The sequence below is a fragment of the Saccostrea echinata genome, unplaced genomic scaffold, assembly GCF_033153115.1.
Source record: "Saccostrea echinata isolate AGI-Se365-2 ecotype Australia unplaced genomic scaffold, CSIRO_AGI_Sech_v1 ptg000030l, whole genome shotgun sequence".
In the NCBI taxonomy this organism is placed as follows: Eukaryota; Metazoa; Mollusca; class Bivalvia; order Ostreida; family Ostreidae; genus Saccostrea; species Saccostrea echinata.
In genome coordinates, this window is record NW_026889779.1 from 26507572 (window position 1) to 26526549 (window position 18978).

Below are 18978 nucleotides of genomic sequence, written 5' to 3' on the forward strand. Positions count from 1 at the left end.
ATAGCGACAGCGTATATTAAGGCAACAATTATAATAATTTTTTTGTTGAAGTAAACTTTTGTATTAAATTTGCAGTTGTTCACTTTAATGTGTGTTTCATAGAAAGCAGAAGTTTCCAAAAGTGCAGATTATCATTGACTCGACAAAATTATTGATTATTTACATAAAAAAGTATATAATTATGCATACAGAAAAAGCATTTTTGTCATCCTAGTGTTGCTTCTATATCCATTATGTTAAAAATAATTCAATTTTCCTTAATTTCATTACTAGTACCCTAGACTAGTGGATGGAATTGGAATTTTATGCCCCCGTATCGACGATTCGGGAGTATATAGTTTTTGCCCTGTCCGCCTGTCTGTCTGTCTGTCTGTTTTTCCGCGAAAACTTTTACATTGCCCATAACTTTTAATTGGTTAGAGATATGAGTTTCATATTTCACATGTCTATTCCTTGTGACAAAAACCTTTCTTTGGGTACCACCATATTTGACCTTTTGACCTTGACATTGGAGTTTGACCCAGTTTTGCAAAATTTTACCCAACTTTAACCTTGGCCATAACTTCTGAACGGTTGGTGCTAGGGCTTTCATTTTTTCCACATGTGTGTTCCTTGTGACAAGACCTTCCTTTGGATACCAACAACTTTGACCTTTTGACCTTGACCTTGGAGTTTGATCTACTTTTGAAAAACTTTAACCTTGGCCATAACTTTTCAACGGTTGGTGCTAGTGCTTTCGTCCTTCACATATATAATCCTTGTGACAAGACCTTCCCTTGGATACCAAAACTTTGACCCTTTGTCCTTGACCTTGGAGTTTGACCTTCTTTTGAAAAACTTTAACCTTGGCCGTAACTTTTTAACGGTTGGTGCTAGTGCTTTCATCCTTCACATATGTAATCCTTGTGACAAGACCTTTTTTTTGGATACCAACAACTTTGACCCTTTTGATCTTGACCTTGGAGTTTGACTAACTTTTGGAAAACTTTGAGGTTGGACAGAACTTTTGAACAGTTGGTGCTAGGGCTTTCATATTTAACATGTTTATTTCTTGTGACAACTTCTTCCTTTGGATACCAACAATTGTAATCCATTGACCTTGACCTTGGGGTTTGACCTATTTTTGAAAAACTTTAACCTTGGTCATAACTTTTGAATAATTGGTGCTTCAGCCTTAATATTTCACCTGTGTATTTCTTAGGAGAAGGCCTTTCCTTGGGCACCATTAATTTTGACCATTTGACCTTGACTTTGATGTTTGACATACTTTTGAAAAAAACTTTAACCTTTCCCATATCTATTCAATGGTTGCCGCTAGGGCTTTCATATTTCACAGGTATATTCCTCGAGACAAGACTTTACTTTGGGTACCAACATATTTAATTTGCATTTGAGAAAGTTTTACCTTTGCTATAAGTTGCCATACGGGGGCATCAGTGATTCACAAACACTTCTTGTTTTTTTCAATATTTTCATAACAGTGGCTGAATCACAGTCTTGCAATCTTAATCAATTATTGCTATGATATTAACATCGATCATTAAATTAAGCAGGATGAAGTTTTAAAAGAAAAAAATATTAAGGTTGCTCTTCATTTAAAAACAGTTCGCGGTAGCTCAGTCGGTAGAGCGCTCGCTCCGTGATCGGGAGGTCGTGAGTTCGAATCTCGGCCGCGACTGACCTAAGTCGATAAAAAATGGGTAGCAACTGTTCCTTCGCCATGCGCTCGGCACTTTGAAGTGAAAGTTGCGGGTCCTTTGGATGAGACCTTAAAAACCGAGGCCCCGTGTCCCGACAGGCGTTGGCACGATAAAGATCCCTCACTGCTCAATGGCCCTGAGTGCCGAGTAAAAGGTCAAAATTTGAAGCCCTTCACCGGTATATGGTGACGTCTCTACATGAGTGAAAAATTCTCGAATGGGACGTAAAACAATATACAATCAATCAATCAATCATTTAAAAACAAGATGTGTTTGTGAAACACTGATGCCCCCGTATGGCAACTTATAGCAAAGGTTAAACTTTCTCAAATGCAAATCAAATATGTTGGTACACAAAGTAAGATCTTGTATCGAGGAATATACCTGTGAAATATGAGAGCCCTAGCAGCACCTGTTCAAAAGTTATGGCCAAGGTTAAAGTTTTTTAAAAGTAATTCAAACATCAAGGTCAAATGGTAAAAAATAATGGTGCCTTAGGAAAGGCCTTCTCACAAGAAATATACAGGTGAAATATGAAAGCTGAAGCACCAATCGTTCAAAAGTTATGACCAAGGATAAAGTGTTTCAAAAGTAGGTCAAACTCCAAGATCAAGGTCAATGGATTACAATTGTTGGTATCCAAAGGAAGGTCTTGTCACAAGGAAAAACATGTTAAATATGAAAGCTCTAGCAACAATTTTTCAAAGGTTGTGTCGAAGGTTAAAGTTTTCGAAAAGTAGGTCAAGTCCTAGGTCAAAGGGGCAAAGTTGTTGGTATCCCAAGGAAGGTTTTGTCACAAGAATTACATATGCTAAGTATGAAAGCCTTAGCACTAATTGTTTAAAAGTTATGGCCAATGTTATCGTTTTACAAAAGTAGGTCAAACGCCAAAGGGTCAAGTTGTTGGTATCCAAAGAAAGGTCTTGTCACAAGGATTATATATGTGAAAAATGAAAGTCCTAGCACCAACCGCTCAAAAGTTATGGCCAATGTTATAGTTTTTCAAAAGTAGGTCAAACTTCAATGTCAAGGTCAAAGGGTCAAAGTTGTTGGTATCCAAAGAAAGGTCTTGTTTACCTGTTGACCTTGAACTTGGAGCTTGACCTACTTTTTAAAAACTTTAATCTTGGCCATAACTTTTGAAAGTTGGTGCTAGAGCTTTCATATTTCACATATGTAATCCTTGTGACAAGACCTTCCTTTGATTTCCAACAACTTCAATTGATTCTTTGACCTTGACCTTGGAGTTTGACCTACTTTTGAAAAACATTAACCTTGGCCATAACTTTTGAACTGTTGGTGCCAGGGCTTTCAAACTTCACATATTTAATCCTTGTGACAAAACCTTCCATTGGATACCCTTTGACCTTGGACTTTTACCTACTTTTGGAAAACTTCAACCTTGGACACAACTGTTGAAAAGTTGTTGCTAGGGCTTTCATATTTGACATGTTTTTTCCTTGTGACAAGACCTTCCTTTGGATACCAACAATTGTAATCCATTGACCTTGACCTTGGAGTTTGACCTACTTTTGAAACACTTTAACCTTGGTCATAACTTTTGAACGATTGGTGCTTCAGCTTTCATATTTCACCTGTATATTTCTTGTGAGAAGGCCTTTCCTAAGGCACCATTATTTTTTACCATTTGACCTTGACCTTGATGTTTGACTTACTTTTGAAAAACTTTAATCTTTTCCATATCTATCCAATGGTTGCTGCTAGGGCTTTCATATTTCACAGGTATATTCCTCGAGACAAGACCTTACTTTCGGTACCAACATGTTTGATTTGCATTTGAGAAAGTTTAACCTTTGCTATAAGTTGCCATACGGGGGCATCAGTGTTTCACAAACACATCTTGTTTTTGTTTTTGTTTTTTGTTTGTTTGTTTGTTTTTTTTTTTTTTTTTGTTGTTTTTTTTTTGTTTTTTTTTTTTTTGTTTTTTTTGTAAAAATATAGGACTGTTTACTTTTGTTTCTTTACATTTTATCTTGCATCATACATAACTGATGAGCAAAGGGAAAAGAAAGATCAGTCACTTTTCAAAAGAATATGTTTGTCATATTGGAATTCTATACTGACTTGATAAATTTTGCATAGGTATTTGAAGGGATATATGGATCTGAGTGCTTGATATATTATCGTCTACAGTCAGTGAAACATTCAAAAATGAAACAAATGTGGCAGACTCTGCGGTGCCCTTTTATTGCAAGTTCACTAGGATATATCGAGTCGACATATGAATGGAAGCACCATTGTTAATGTCGAGTTGATATTGATTAGGCCAGTGTTTTCTTCTTCTCATGTAGAAGTGTTTAAATAAATCCTGCTTCGTATGAATATAAAACAGCTAATACAACTAAGAGCACAATTAGTGCCAATCGGAATCAATCAGTTTTTTGGAAGACCTGGTCTTCGAAGACTGCACCAATGTTGTCAATGAGGAACTCCTGCATCTTTTAATATCAACTTCATAGTACTTTTGTGTAGTATAAAAGTGAATTCTAACAAAGTAATTTGTTGATGACCAATCACAAGCTACGAAAATTTCCGAGTTACATTTTTTTATTGAAGAAGCAACCGTCTATGATATCAGAAAGTCTAGTTTTTAATTTATTGTGAGGATTGGTTGTATAAAGTATAGAGAAGTCGTACGTTTTGATGCTTTTGACTTTAAAATTATGATTTTAAATTTTCTAAGACTTTTTTGGAATTTCGGAGAACTCACATCTGATTACACCATTTCTAGAATATGCTGTAGCAGACAGTATGTCTGAAGTGTCTCCTTTACAGCTGCTAATGTTTTTGTAAAGGGTAAAGATAGGGACTTGGTAGAGCATTTACTGGGCCCAACAATGTATGCATGTTTGTAACGATCTTGTTGTTTCTTATGAAGTTTAGAATTCCAGTACTGGTAATTAAGGTAGTTCGAACTCCCCTTTGTTAAAAGAAATAAACACTGAAATGTGATTTGAAGAATTTCACTGTGAGTATTTGGATTTTCAAAGTACGTAGAATTCAAACCAAGTTCCTCTAAAATACAGTTATAATAAGCCCTATAATATGTAAACTGCAAATATGATTAGGTCTAATAAAATACAAGTAAATTAAGCAGGTGTAATTAAAGCAGTCACTGGATAGCTTCTTATATGTGTTTAATAAACAAGCAACTCTACTGTATAAAATCATCTTAAACATTAATAATTACGTTTTAATAAAAATACTACCATGTCTGAACGTTAAACGACCAGCATGTATGCCCACCTGATAGTATGAAAGTCCGAATCCAGTATTTTTCTCGATTCGCACTTTGCTGTTCTGCAGTGAAAACTAGTTACTAGGATGACTTTCAAGTACATTTCTGGTAATTTATCAATGGGATTAAGTTAATTCGAATATTCGTATTTTGCTTCAACAATAACTTTTTTACATTCATAATAATTAGATTTTAAAATCAATATCATATTTTGAAAACTAGAATGGTTCATAAAGTCTCTTAAGCTTCATTACTGTATCCTTAAGAAAAAAAATACACCAACCCAAATGGTTTAAAGATTTATACATATTTATCAGTTTTGGCAATTTGTCTTATTATATTTACTACCTGATCCTTATTATTTTTTTTTATTTCAAGCACTGATTGTGTTACCTTGATTTATTATTTTGATTTTTTAATTTATTTTATTCATTTTTTTTATTTATTTATTAAACTTTTTTTTGGTTGTTCTTTTTGTTTTGTATTGTTTACTTGTTATAATTTATTTTGTTGCTGCTGTTGTTTTCTTTTGCGCTATAAACAGATCTTTTTGGTTGGTTTGTTTACTTGTTTTTTTTTTACGGTTATCTAGAAACCTGGCCAAGTAAATATCCCTCGCTGCCAAAGTTTCCCCAAATTTTTGTTAAAATTCATATTTTCGACCTCACAACATCTTTCTTTCCTTCTTTTAATCAATTAGTAAATCGACCAAAAGATTCGTCATTCATCTAATGTGATTAATTTGTGATCAATTTGAAAAAAAAAATTAATTTTTTTTTTTTAAAAAAAGTCTAGTACTTTTTCGAACCTAATGAGTTCTTAATGCACTACGCGACATTGTTTTGAATCCAACAGAGCTATAGTATATATGGGCAAACAAAGACAATGAAATAAATAGAAAATTCAATGTTTTTGCAGCTTGATGTCCTGTGAAAAAGAATGTTTCAATATTTCAATCCTGTTTCGAACTCGTGAAATATATCCAATGGCAAAATATTAATTGAATATCCATTATATAATAGTGAATATGAAGATTGTTATTGTATTTACATTTAATCTTAATCCTTTAAGATAAAGGATTGTATGAGAACTTCAATGAATCACCTTTTGTCTGGTTCGTACGCGGACTGGTACTTATCACTTAATGATAAAGTTGAGTTCAATTATCATTTGCATCACATTGCATTGACGAAATGAAAGTATTCAGATGATTTTACATAGGGAAGAAAACTGTGTACTTAAAGAAATGAGAGACTCCTAGTAAATTCTGTAAAATGAGTATTTTACATGTAAGTGATCATAAAAATAAAGGAGATTTGAAAGTGATCGAGACTGGTAGAAAAGATCACCCTGATATTCCGATATAAATATAATCGAACAAAAATAGATTCAGGCAAAAGTTTTATATTGATTTAAATTAATATACAGAATATGAACGCTACTGTTTTAATATTTTATGTAGTTAGAGACTGCAGGATCAATTAGTTGTTTGAATAAATGGACGAAAAAGAATCAAGGTTTTATTTCCGAAATGATTTTGATGTTGATCATGTTATATTGGGTTGGTAAGTATTTTCTATTTCTGTACATTTTTTGGCTATACGAGGGTTGACTTGTCCGTAACCTTCGTGCGCGTATCTTATAAAATTTTCCCACGTATATATCATCAAAATTTATCTGTACTTAGTTTTAAAGCAAAGTTCTAGTGAAAAAACTAAGCTTAGTAGATAGACTTTTACGGGGTTTTTTTTTGGGGGGGGGGGAGGGGGGGTGTTTTTTTTTTTTGTTTTTTGTTTTTTTTTTTGTTTTTTTTTTTTGTTTTTGTTTTTTTTTTTTTTTTTTTTTTGGTTCTTATGATGACTTATGGATGACTCGGATCGTCATTTATGTGTAAAGGTAACTTTTAAAGCTTAATTAAAAGTTCTGAAAGAGACTTATTTGAAGTAGATTTAGACACTATTATCGTTAAGAGAAATATAAGTTCTATATATGAAAATTTGTCTAATAAATTTAAAGATATCATAACCCAGGAAGAGGCCAATTTTTGCTTCACAAGAAATGAAAAATTTGTAAATTCCATGCAGTGATAGTTTTAACTACAATATTCTGAAATTTTTCTGGAAGGGTCTTGGAAGCTTTCTAATGAGACAAAAAAATCTAGTTTTTCTTAAACGAGAATGACCAAAAAACAAGACATTTTTTCCATTTTACCAAAGGGAGATCTAAGGAATTTTTCCGTAATTGTCGTCCAATATCTCTCCCAACTGAAAGAAAAAACTTGCACCTCATACATTGCATATAGACTTAAAAGGTTCTTGACTCCTTAATCAATGAAAACCTAAAAGGCTTTCTCTAAGGTATATGTAGATTTACCCATTTATTTCTCTTCCAAGAGCAAATTCGCAGTGGAGACAGCAATTTGACAAAGCTCTGTACAAATTTAAATGGAGAAACAAAATTGATAAAAATTCAGGAAAACGTTTCAATTGGATGTTGCAAATGGAGATGGTTGAATGACCAATTTAGAAACATTTATTAATCTCTTATGCTAACTTGAATTAGGGGAATTTTTACAAATAACTAATTAAACTGGATAACTGGGTATAATATAACTAAATATGTTTTATGCAAATTTGGGTTTGAATACTGTAAACAAAAGGCAGAAATCACGCAAAACATTCTTTTTGTGAAAAACGTATTAACTTTATTTTAATGAATTTTAGGAAGTTTTAACTTTAACGATTTCCAAATGTTGTGTAAGCCACTGTGGTATAATAATGAAATAAAGACAAAATGAATAATATGTACATTGTATTTCGAAAAGGAATCCAAACAGTAAATGATTTATTTGATACAGAAGGTAAATTTATTAGTAATGACCTTGTCAGCAAATACAATCTATCATTAAGTCAATCGCTGACTGACCTTTTTCAACTTATTGTTATGCCATTATTTACACACTGAATTATCTACGGATTTTTCCGTTTTTCCCGATCATTACAAGGAGCACACGGTGGGTGTGACAGGTCGGCAGGGGATGCTCAATCCTCCATGGCACCTTATTCCACCTCTGATGTTTTAGAGGTCCATGTTTGCTCTGCTACTGATTTGTATTGTTTAATGGACTTTTGAGCTTGAATACTGTTCATTATCTCAATAATTTAGTATGAAAGTATCACAAATGATAATTTAGTTAAGTTACTGTTTACCTTAATTATACTAGCCTCTGAAACAAGCAATAAATAATGTGTATTCATTGCCAAATGTCAAACAATTGTCATATAATACTTATGCCATACCAGCTTGAATTTATCAGAATACTTTTTAGGAACAAAACAGGATCCAGGAACATTTATAACAAGCTAATTCAGAGAAATTGTGCCCCCCCCCCCCGCTGAAGCAAAAAAAAAGAGCATGCGAGAATTTTGAGGGGTGCCCCCCCCCCCCCGGATTTCCAAAATTAATAAATGTATATACTGAAGTAAATAAAAAAAAATTGACCCCTGCTAAGAAATAGGTTTTTCACGGCTGGGAAAAAAGGATTTTAGATCTTGTTGTTGGTTGTTTTTTTTTTTTTTTTTTTTTTTTTTGTTGTTGTTTTGTTTTTTTGTTTTTTTTTTTGTTTTTTTTGACAAGAAACGTCTGGATTAGAAAATTTTTGACTGGGGCGGACCCCTTAGAAAAATTACTGGATCCGCGCCTGGAAGAGGGTGGAAGAAATGAGGAAAAACTGAAGATGGAGAGAGAGAAAAAAGTTGACCTTTCAGCTATTGGCCTTAAGGCCACATAAATTTTAAAGTTAGATTTTCGTCGTAATGTGCTTAAAATAGGGGCGGGTCGGGGATTTTAATTTATATTTTCTATTACTGTAAATATATCTACATAACTACCTTATACAAAATTTTCACATTGTAAATGCCAGTATGGATATATATTTGTTTCCTTTTTTTTTCAAATGTGCACAGATGATTCTTTTTATATAAAATATTTATCACGCATTGTAATAATGCATGTGTTTTATGTAAACGTTTATCATGGTTTATACACGCCAGACGTCATCTGCTTGTATGAAATTGGGCGCGGATCTAAATATTTGTGTATTTTTGTGCTTTACGTGTTATTCACCACTTATCATTGGCCCTTTTTATGCCCCCGGATCGAAAGATCCCGGAGGTATATTGTTTTTGTCCTGTCTGTCTGTTTGTCTGTTTATCTGTTTGTCTGTTTATCTGTTTGTCTGTTTATCTGTTTGTCTGTTTGTCTGTCTGTCTGTTGTCAACTTTAACCTTGCCCATAACTTTTGATTGTTGGAGCTATGACTTTCATATTTCACATGTGTATTCCTTGTGACAAGACCTTTCTTTGGGTACCATCATATTTGACCTTTTGACCTTGACCTTGGAGTTTGACCCACTTTTGCAAAATTTTATGAGACTTTAACCTTGGCCATAACTTCTGAACAGTTGGTGCTTGGGGTTTCAAACTTCACATGTGTATTCTTTGTGACAAGGCCTTCCTTTGGATACCAACAACTTTGACCTTTTGACCTTGACCTAGGAGTTTGACTTACTTTTGAAAAACTTTAACCTTGGCCATAACTTTTGAACAGTTGGTGCTTGGGGTTTCAAACTTCACATGTGTAATCCTTGCGACAAGACCTTCCTTTGGATACCAACCACCACTTTGACCTTTTGACCTTGACCTAGGAGTTTGACCTACTTTTGAAAAACTTTAACCTTGGCCATAACTTTTAAATGGTTGGTGCTAGGGCTTTCATACTTCACATATGTAATCCCTGTGACAAGATCTTCCTTTGGATACCAACCACTTTGACCTTGACCTTGACGTTTGACATTTATTTAAAAAACTTTAACCTTCGCCATAACTTTTGAACAGTTCTATCTAGGTCTTTCAAATTTCACAGGTGTATTCCTCGAGACAAGACCTTTCTTTGGGTATCAACATTTTTTATCTTCTGGCCTGGATTTTGACTTGCATTTGAAGAAACTTTAACCTTCGCCATAAGCTGCCATACGGGGGCGTCAGTGTTTCACAAACACATCTTGTTTCGAATTTTTTTTTTCGTTTGACCAACAAATACTTGTGCTTTGTCTGAAAATATCACAGAATTACACTGTCCTTATAACGTCCAATTTTTGTTCTTGACAAGTTCGATATTGTCAAAATTTTACACAATACATGGTGTCTAATTTAGCTTTTACTAAACAGTTCTAATACTATAAAGTCCGCCGACAACCTGTATTAATATATTTTGTAATAACCCTTCACATGCTCTTGTGCTTAGTAAAAATAGTGTCACGCGACTTTAAATATTAATGGGGAGTAACTCTAAAACTTTGATGCCAACAAACCCAATTGACTTTTGAGGATGGGATACTTTGATGGGGGCGGGCGGGGCCATAGGGAGTTATGGTGTTAATTTTCATTGCAAAGGTTCAAAAGCTTCTTGAGATATTGCCCGAAAACGAAAGTGTTACACACAGACAGAATGTATTACGACCTTGATCTTTGGACCTCAAAATCAATAGAGGTCTTTTTTAGGCCATAGGGAGTTGTAGTATAAAATTTCCTTGCAAAAGCCCAAAGGCTCCTCGAGATCAGACCTGGAGTCAATTACTTTGAAATGTAATGAATTAACTTAAAATTACTTTGGAATTTTTATCATTACAATTACCATTACTCTAGATCTAGTCAGAGTGGTATTTGGATTTTGGATTCATATCATGTTCATGTATTTTACAATCTACAGTTGACAAAGAAAGTAGATTAGCTAGAACACTTTCAATGTTGTAGTTTTGTTCAGTCTCTGATGTTAGTTCCTCTTTTTTTTAAATAAATGATAAAAATTTCATACTTTATGTTTTATGTAAAATGATATTTAATCAACAGATTCTTCTATAATTGTAAAACGAGTATGTATTAATTTAATGATTAAATTAATTGGCACTCATAATTAACTGAGCAGGCATAATCAATGAAGATATAAATTTTTCACAATCAAAGGTGATAATTACTGGTACCTAGATAATAGGGTTTGAAGTTAGAGGTGACTCTCAAGCCACCAAAAATGAATGATAGACAATATCAATACATGTATTTACATTTGGCCTTAGTTTCCATTTGTGTCTTCGAGTAGATCATACTGATCTTGTATCTTGCTTTCCAAGTCCATTTTACCAGAATGAACTTAACTGGTAGTCATTAGGGCTGGGCAATAATACCGATATTCCGGTATATTGCAGTATGTTGACAAAAAACATCACATTGCAATACGTTTCTTAAACACGTTTCTGAAATACCGATATACTGGCAAAATGCTTGGACTCAGGAATTCTGCCATAAAATATAAAGATTTTTGCGATCATGCCAAATAGAACGACAAAAGCTGTTGTATGGGTGTATTTAGTTGTATAAGTGTATTAATTCAATCAACAAGATTTTATTGGTCATTTATCATAGTTATGTACATTCTACATGTAAAAAGAAGTTAATATAATAAGAAAATTTCATTTGAATTTTTGTAGAAAATATTGCAATACATATCGCAATACAGTTAAAAAGATCGCAATATATCGCAATACGAAATCTCTAGCCAATACCCAGCCCTAGTAGTCATAGTATAGTACATGTATTAATGTCAGTTGTTTTGTGGCTATCTTTGAAACCTAGTGATTTCTTTTAATATTTTTTCTGGCTCTCTTCAATTGATTTTATAACTGTCTTTTCAAGAAGTCTTCTACTGAAACAATTGTTTAGTATATTGTCTATCAATCACCATGAATAAACATTTTTAAAACATGGTAAGATATAGGATTTTAATTTTAAGACTTTAACATTTTCAATTAAAAAACTATCGATGGTTTAAGATTCAGTAATAAAAATATATTAAAATACAAAATGTAACTGAAAAGTAATGGTCATTACTGACATATTTTTGAAAGTAATGCATTACATTAAAATTAATTGTAATTGAAAGATAGACTCATTACACATTACACCCAATTACTTTGAAAAAATAGAATGATTAAAATGCATTACCATTACACATTACCATTACCCCAGGTCTGCTCGAGATATCGCCCGGAAATGAAACAGAATTTATGAATTAATGACCTTGAACTTTGACCTTTTGACCTCAAAATCGATAGGGGTCTTTTGAAGACCATAGGGAGTTGCTATGTAAAATGTCATTGCAAAAGTCCCAAGGCTTCTAGAGATATCGCGTGGAAACAAAAGTGTTACAGACAGACAGAAATACAGCTAGACGGACGGACACACAGACCCAAGTTTCAGTGAAAGTGTCATTTTAAAGTAGGTTAATGATTGATATATTATCAAAATACGAACTTGAAGCGGGGGTACCTGAAATTGAGTTAGGTACCTTGTAGAAAGAAAAAGAAGGTGGCCCCATCTACAAAACAAGTGCCTGTGGTATGTATGTATGTACATGTATGGATGTGTGGCTGTGTATTTAGGGTCTTCCGTCTCCAACGGAAGACCCTTCTATTATTGTATTGTTTCTTTTTCACTTTTATTATTATTAGGGTCTTTCGTCTTCAGCGGAAGACCCTTCTATTATTCTTCGGTTTCTTTTTTACCTTTATTATTAGGGTCTTCCGTCTTCAGCGGAAGACCCTTCTATTATTCTTCGGTTTCTTTTTTACCTTTATTATTATTCTTTTTTCTTCTTACAAAATTTGTGCAGAAGATTTCTCGGAGATGGCTGGTTCGATTTTATTCAAATTTTCATGGTAGATGCGTTGACATCTGAAGTTAATTCCGGCAATATCGTTTTTTGAAAATCACTTCCGGTCGGAAGTTATCGCCCTTTTATCAAAATTCAGAGGACCTCCTTGTCTGCGATGGAACTCAAAAACGGTTTAAGCTAGAGCGCTGAAATTTTCAGTGATGATAAAGGACATGTTGCCATATTGCACCTGGGTTTAGATATTTTCCGGAAGTGCCTAGTATGGAAGCTCGGTAGGGGTCGAAATTTAGGACACGAATCATGAGTGAATTTTTGAGACATTTTGTATCATATCTTTTAAAGTATAATTATTTTGTTAAAACATATTGAACAATATTTGTGCAGAATGACAAGATCTTTGACATGATATCAAGAAAAAAGGGCTGACTCATCATATGAGGGGCCGAGAGGGGCCAAAAGTCTTTAATCGATAACTCTTAAACAAGCAATATTTTTGTATACATTATTGAAGCAAAAATGTTCATCTTTACAATTTGCAACATATATTTTTTAATCTTTATGAAATATTACGTAATTAGGGGCCATAAGGGGCCAGAATGCTTAATCTTTGACGCTTTATATCTCAAAAAGGGGAAACATTTTGAAAAGCATTATTGAACAAAAGTTGTTTAGAATGATGTTCTCAACAATGTGTATTCTTTCAATTTTTCCTAAACAGCCCCTATAAGGACCTAAAAGGGCGGCCCCTTAATATTTCAAGTCTACATATCTCGAAAACGAAAGGAAACTTCTGAATAGTTGTTGAACAAAAAGTCTTCAGAATTACAAGACCTTTCATGTGATATCAAGAAAAAGGGGCTGGCTCCTCAAATTAGGGGCTCAAAGGGACCAAAAGTCTTTCATCTATAACTTTTTAACGTTAAATAATTTGATATTAATTATTGAAGCAAAAATGTTCATATTCACAATCTGCAACTATATATCTTAAAATTTTCTTCAAATATTACGTAATTAGGGGCCATAAGGGGCCAGAATGTTTAATCTTTGACGCTTTATATCTCGAAAAGGGGGAACATTTTGAAAAGCAATATTGAACAAAAGTTGTTTAGAATGATGATCTGAACAATGTGCATCCTTTGAATTTTTCCTAAACAGCCCCTATAAGGACTTAAAGGGACGGTCCCTAAATATTTCAAGTCTACATATCTCGAAAACGAAAGGAAACTTCTGAATAGTTGTTGAACAAAAAGTCTTCAGAATTACAAGACCTTTCAAGTGATATCAAGAAAAAGGGGCTGACCCCTCAAATTAGGGGCTCCGAGGGGCCAAAATTCTTTTATCTATAACTCCCTAACGTTAAATATTTTGATATTAATTATTGAAGGAAAAATGTTCACCTTTACAATCTGCAACTATATATCTTAAAATTTTCTTCAAATATTACGTAATTAGGGGCCATAAGGGGCCAGAATGTTTAATCTTTGACGCTTTATATCTCGAAAAGGGGAAACATTTTGAAAAGCAATTTTGAACAAAAGTTGTTTAGAATGATGATCTGAACAATGTGCATCCTTTGAATTTTTCCTAAACAGCCTCTATAAGGACTTAAAGGGACGGCCCCTAAATATTTCAAGTCTACATATCTCGAAAACGAAAGGAAACTTCTGAATAGTTGTTGAACAAAAAGTCTTCAGAATTACAAGACTTTTCATGTGATATCAAGACCCCTAGAATTAGGGGCTCAAAGGGGCTAAAAGCCTTTCATCTATAACCCTTTTACAGTGATGTTCATCTTCACGATCTGCTACTATAAATATTTTAAAATCTTCATCAAATATTACGTTTTTTTGGTGCCATAATGATCAAAATTTTGTTAAACATAACTGAAGCAAATAGTACGTTTTCACTATTTATATATTCATGAACGAAAATCTCAGTCAAATTCGTATCTCATCTTATCAAAAATCGGACGGAAGACCCACTCGTTGCTCGCAACGAGATCGCATCTAGTTATTATTATTTTTATTCTTTTTTCTTCTTACAAAATTTGTGCAGAGGATTTCTCGGAGATGGCTCGTTCGATTTTATTCAAAATTTCGTCAGAGATGCGTTGATATCTGAAGTTAATTCCGGCAATTCCGTTTAGGGATATTTACTTCCGGTTGGAAGTTATCGCCCTTTTATCAAAATTTAGAGGACCTCCTTGTCTGTGATGGAACTCAAAAACGGCTTAAGCTAAGGCGCTGAAATTTTCAGTGATGATAGAGGACATGTTGCCATTATGCACCTGGGTTTGGATATTTTCCGGAAGTGCCTAGTATGGGAGCTCGGTAGGGGTCAAAATTTAGGAAGCAAATCATGAGTGAATTTTAGAGACATTTCTTACGATAATTTTTTAACTATGAGTATTTTGTTAAAAAATATTGAAAAGAAATTGCGTAGAATTACAAGATCTTTTATATGATATCAAAGAAAAAGGGCTGACTCATCACATTAGGGGCTGAGAAGGGCCGAAAGTCTTTAATCAATAACTCTTTAACGATCAATATTTTGTAATGCATTACTGAAGCAAAAATATTTATCTCAACTATTTACAAGTATATATTATGATATTCACATCATTTGTTACATAAAAAGGGATCATAAGGGGCCAGAATGCTAAATCTTTGCTGCTTTATATCTTAAAAGTGGGAAATATTTTGATCAGCAATATTGAACAAAAGATGTCCAAAATAATGTTTTAAACAAGATGCAACCTTTCATTTTTTGCTAAACGTCCTAATTAAGGAGTTGAAGGGCTGGCCCCTAAATACTTCTTTTGTAAATATCTCAGAAACGAAAAAGAAATTCTGACTAGTTGTTGAACAAAAAGTGTTCAAAATCATGAGATCTTTAAAGTGAAATGAAGAAAAAGGGGCTGCACCCTCACAATAGGGGCTGAGAGGGGCCGAAATTCTTTAATCAATGACTCTTTAACGATCAATATTTTGTAATGCATTACTGAAGCAAAAATGTTTATCTCAACTATTTACAAGTATATATTATGATATTCACATCATTTGTTACATAATTAGGGGCCATAAGGGGCCAGAATGCTAAATCTTTGATGCTTTATATTTCAAAAGTGGGAAATATTTTGATAAGCAATATTGAACAAAAGATGTTCAAAATAATGTTCTAAACAATATGCAACCTTTTATTTTTCTCTAAACGTCCCCATTAAGGAGTTAAAGGGCCGGCCCCTCAATAATTCTTTTGCTAATATCTCGGAAACGAAAAAGAATTTCTGAATAGTTGTTGAATAAAAAGTGTTCAAAATCATAAGAGCTTTAAAGTGGTATGAAGAAAAAGGGGCTGGCCCCTCAAAATAAGGGCCGAGAGGGACCGAAAGTCTTTAATCAATAACTCGTTAACGATCAATATTTTGCAATGCATTACTGAAGCAAAAATGTTAATATTAACGATTTACAACTACATATTATGATATTCACATTATATGTTACATAATTAGGGGTCATAAGGGGCCAAAATGCAAAATCTTTCACGCTATATATCTCAATAAGTGTGAAATATTTTGATATGCAATACTGAACAAAAGATGTTCAAAATAATGTTCTGAACAATATGCAACCTTTTATTTTTTGTTTAACGTCCCCAATAAGGAGTTAAAGGGCCGGCCCCTAAATACTTCTTTTGCTAATATCTCGGAAACGAAAAAGAATTTCTGAATAGTTGTTGAACAAAAAATGTTCAAAATCATAAGAGCTTTAAAGTGGTATGAAGAAAAAGGGACTGGCCCCTCAAAATAGGGGCTGAGAGGGGCCGATAGTCTTTGATGAATAACTCTTTAATGCTCAACATTTTGTAATTCATTACTGAAGCAAACATGTTTATCTCAACAATTTACAACTATATATTATAATATTCACATCATATGTTACATAATTAGGGGCCACAAGGGGCCAGAATGACAAATCTTTGGCACTCTATATTCCGAAATTGGGAAATATTTTGATAAGCAGTGTTGAATAAAAGGTGTTCAAAATAAGGTTTTAAACAATATGTAACCTTTTCATTTTTGCTAAACGCCCCCATTAAGGAGTTGAAGGGCCAGCCCCTAAATATTTCTTTTGCATATATCTCGGAAGCGAAAAAGAATTTCAGAATAGTTGTTGAACAAAAATGTTCAAAATCGTGAGAGCTATAGGAAGATACCAAGAAAAAAGGACTGGCCCCTCAAAATAGGGGCCAGGACGGTCCGAAAGTCTTTAATCTATAACTTTTTAATGATCAATATTTTAATACACACTACAAGTTTTTCAAGTGAGTTTTTCAGTGAATGTAGGGGAAGGTTTGTAGATTTGCAGGCAGGTGTCCACATCTCTCTAGCGCAAAAGGCGCCGAAGCTCGGTAGGGCTCAAAAAATGTCTCAGAAACATCTCACAAAATTTTACACCTTTTCTTTCATATCTTCATACATGTTAAGAATTTGTTAAAACATATAGAACAAAAGTTGTGCAGAATGATAAGTGCATTCATTTGATATTAAGTAAAAGGGGCTGACCCCTCAAATTAGGGGCTCAGAGGGGCCAAAAGTCATTCATCTTTAACTCTTTTACGATCAAGAATTTGTGATACATTACTGAAGCAAAGATGTTTATCTTAATGATTTGCAACAACATATGATAAGATTCTGATCATATGTTACGTAATTAGGGGTCACAAGGGGCCAGAATGCTAAATCTTTGACGCTTTATATCTCGAAAAGGGGGAATATTTTGATATGCAATGCTGAACAAAAGATAGTCAGAATAATGTTCTAAACAATATGCACCCTTTCAATTTTTGTCAAACAGCCCCATTAAGGACTTGGATGGGTGGCCCCTAAATATTTCCATTCAGCATATCTCCACAACGAAAAGAAATCTCTGAATAGTTGTTGAACAAAAAGTCTTCAAAATCACAAGACCTTTCATTTGATATCAAGAAAAAGGGGCTGACCCTTCAAATTAGGGGCTCCGAGGGGCCAAAAGTTTTTCATCTTTAACTCTTTAACGATCAATAATTTGTAATACATTACTGAAGCAAAGATGCTTATCTTAACGTTTTACAACAATATAGGATAAGATTCTGATCATATGTTACGTAATAAAGGGTCACAAGGGGCCAGAATGCTAAATCTTTGACGCTTTATATCTCGAAAAGGGGGAATATTTTGATATGCAATGCTGAACAAAAGATAGTCAGAATAATGTTCTAAACAATATGCACCCTTTCAAATTTTGTCAATCGACCCCATTAAGGACTTTGAGGGATGGCCCCTAAATATTTCAAATCAGCATATCTCCACAACGAAAAGAAATCTCTGAATAGTTGTTGAACAAAAAGTCTTCAAAATCATAACATCTTTCAATTGATATCAAGAAAAGGGGTCTGACCCCTAAAACTAGGGGCTGAGAGGGGCCAAAAGCCTGTCATCTATAGCTCTTTGATAATGTTATATAAATCAAAAGAATGAAATCTAATTAGGGAAGTCTATATATCATTATCTTTTAACAAAGATCATAGTCAAAATCATATCTCATCTTATCGAAAAATTGGACGGAAGACCTACTCGTTGCTCGCAAGGAGATCTCATCTAGTTGTCTTTCTTTTCCAACTTGTATGAGAGTGTGACAGGTGTATATATTTTTGCAATGAAAGGAGATGAGCGAACAAGGCGTGCAGAATGCCTAAAGCATTGAATTTAGAAAAGTCATATGCAATTTTTGAATTTAGTATTTAGAGCTTTAAGTTCTTATCATAGAAATGTGTGAAATTATGACAAACAAAACTTTTCTGCGGAAATTTCTTTCGACAAATAATTCTCTGAATCAAAAAAATGTGATATACTTGTGCTTCGAACCCAGGTAGTAAAAAATTTTCCTTCGAGCTCGAGACTAACGCGGTAACCACTACGCTATACTGCTCATAACAAATATCGTGTTTGTGATATGACCCTTGACTAAATGGACCTCAAATATTCTCGGAAAGATACGAATGTGGTGTCTGAAAGTGTATTTTTAAGGTTTAATGGGTCTTTGCTCAATGTTTTTGTTAACCAAACAATGTATATTTTTACGCATACTTTGTACGTCATCTTTAAAAAAAACAAGCATTCTGAGAGTATTGCATTAGCAAAACTAGTCCCCTACCGGCAAGTGTAATCTGGTTCCCGTTAAGAATTGAAAATGCCATAAATCCGTCCAAAATTAATGAAGTGGGACGAAATGCAAACTTGATCTATAACT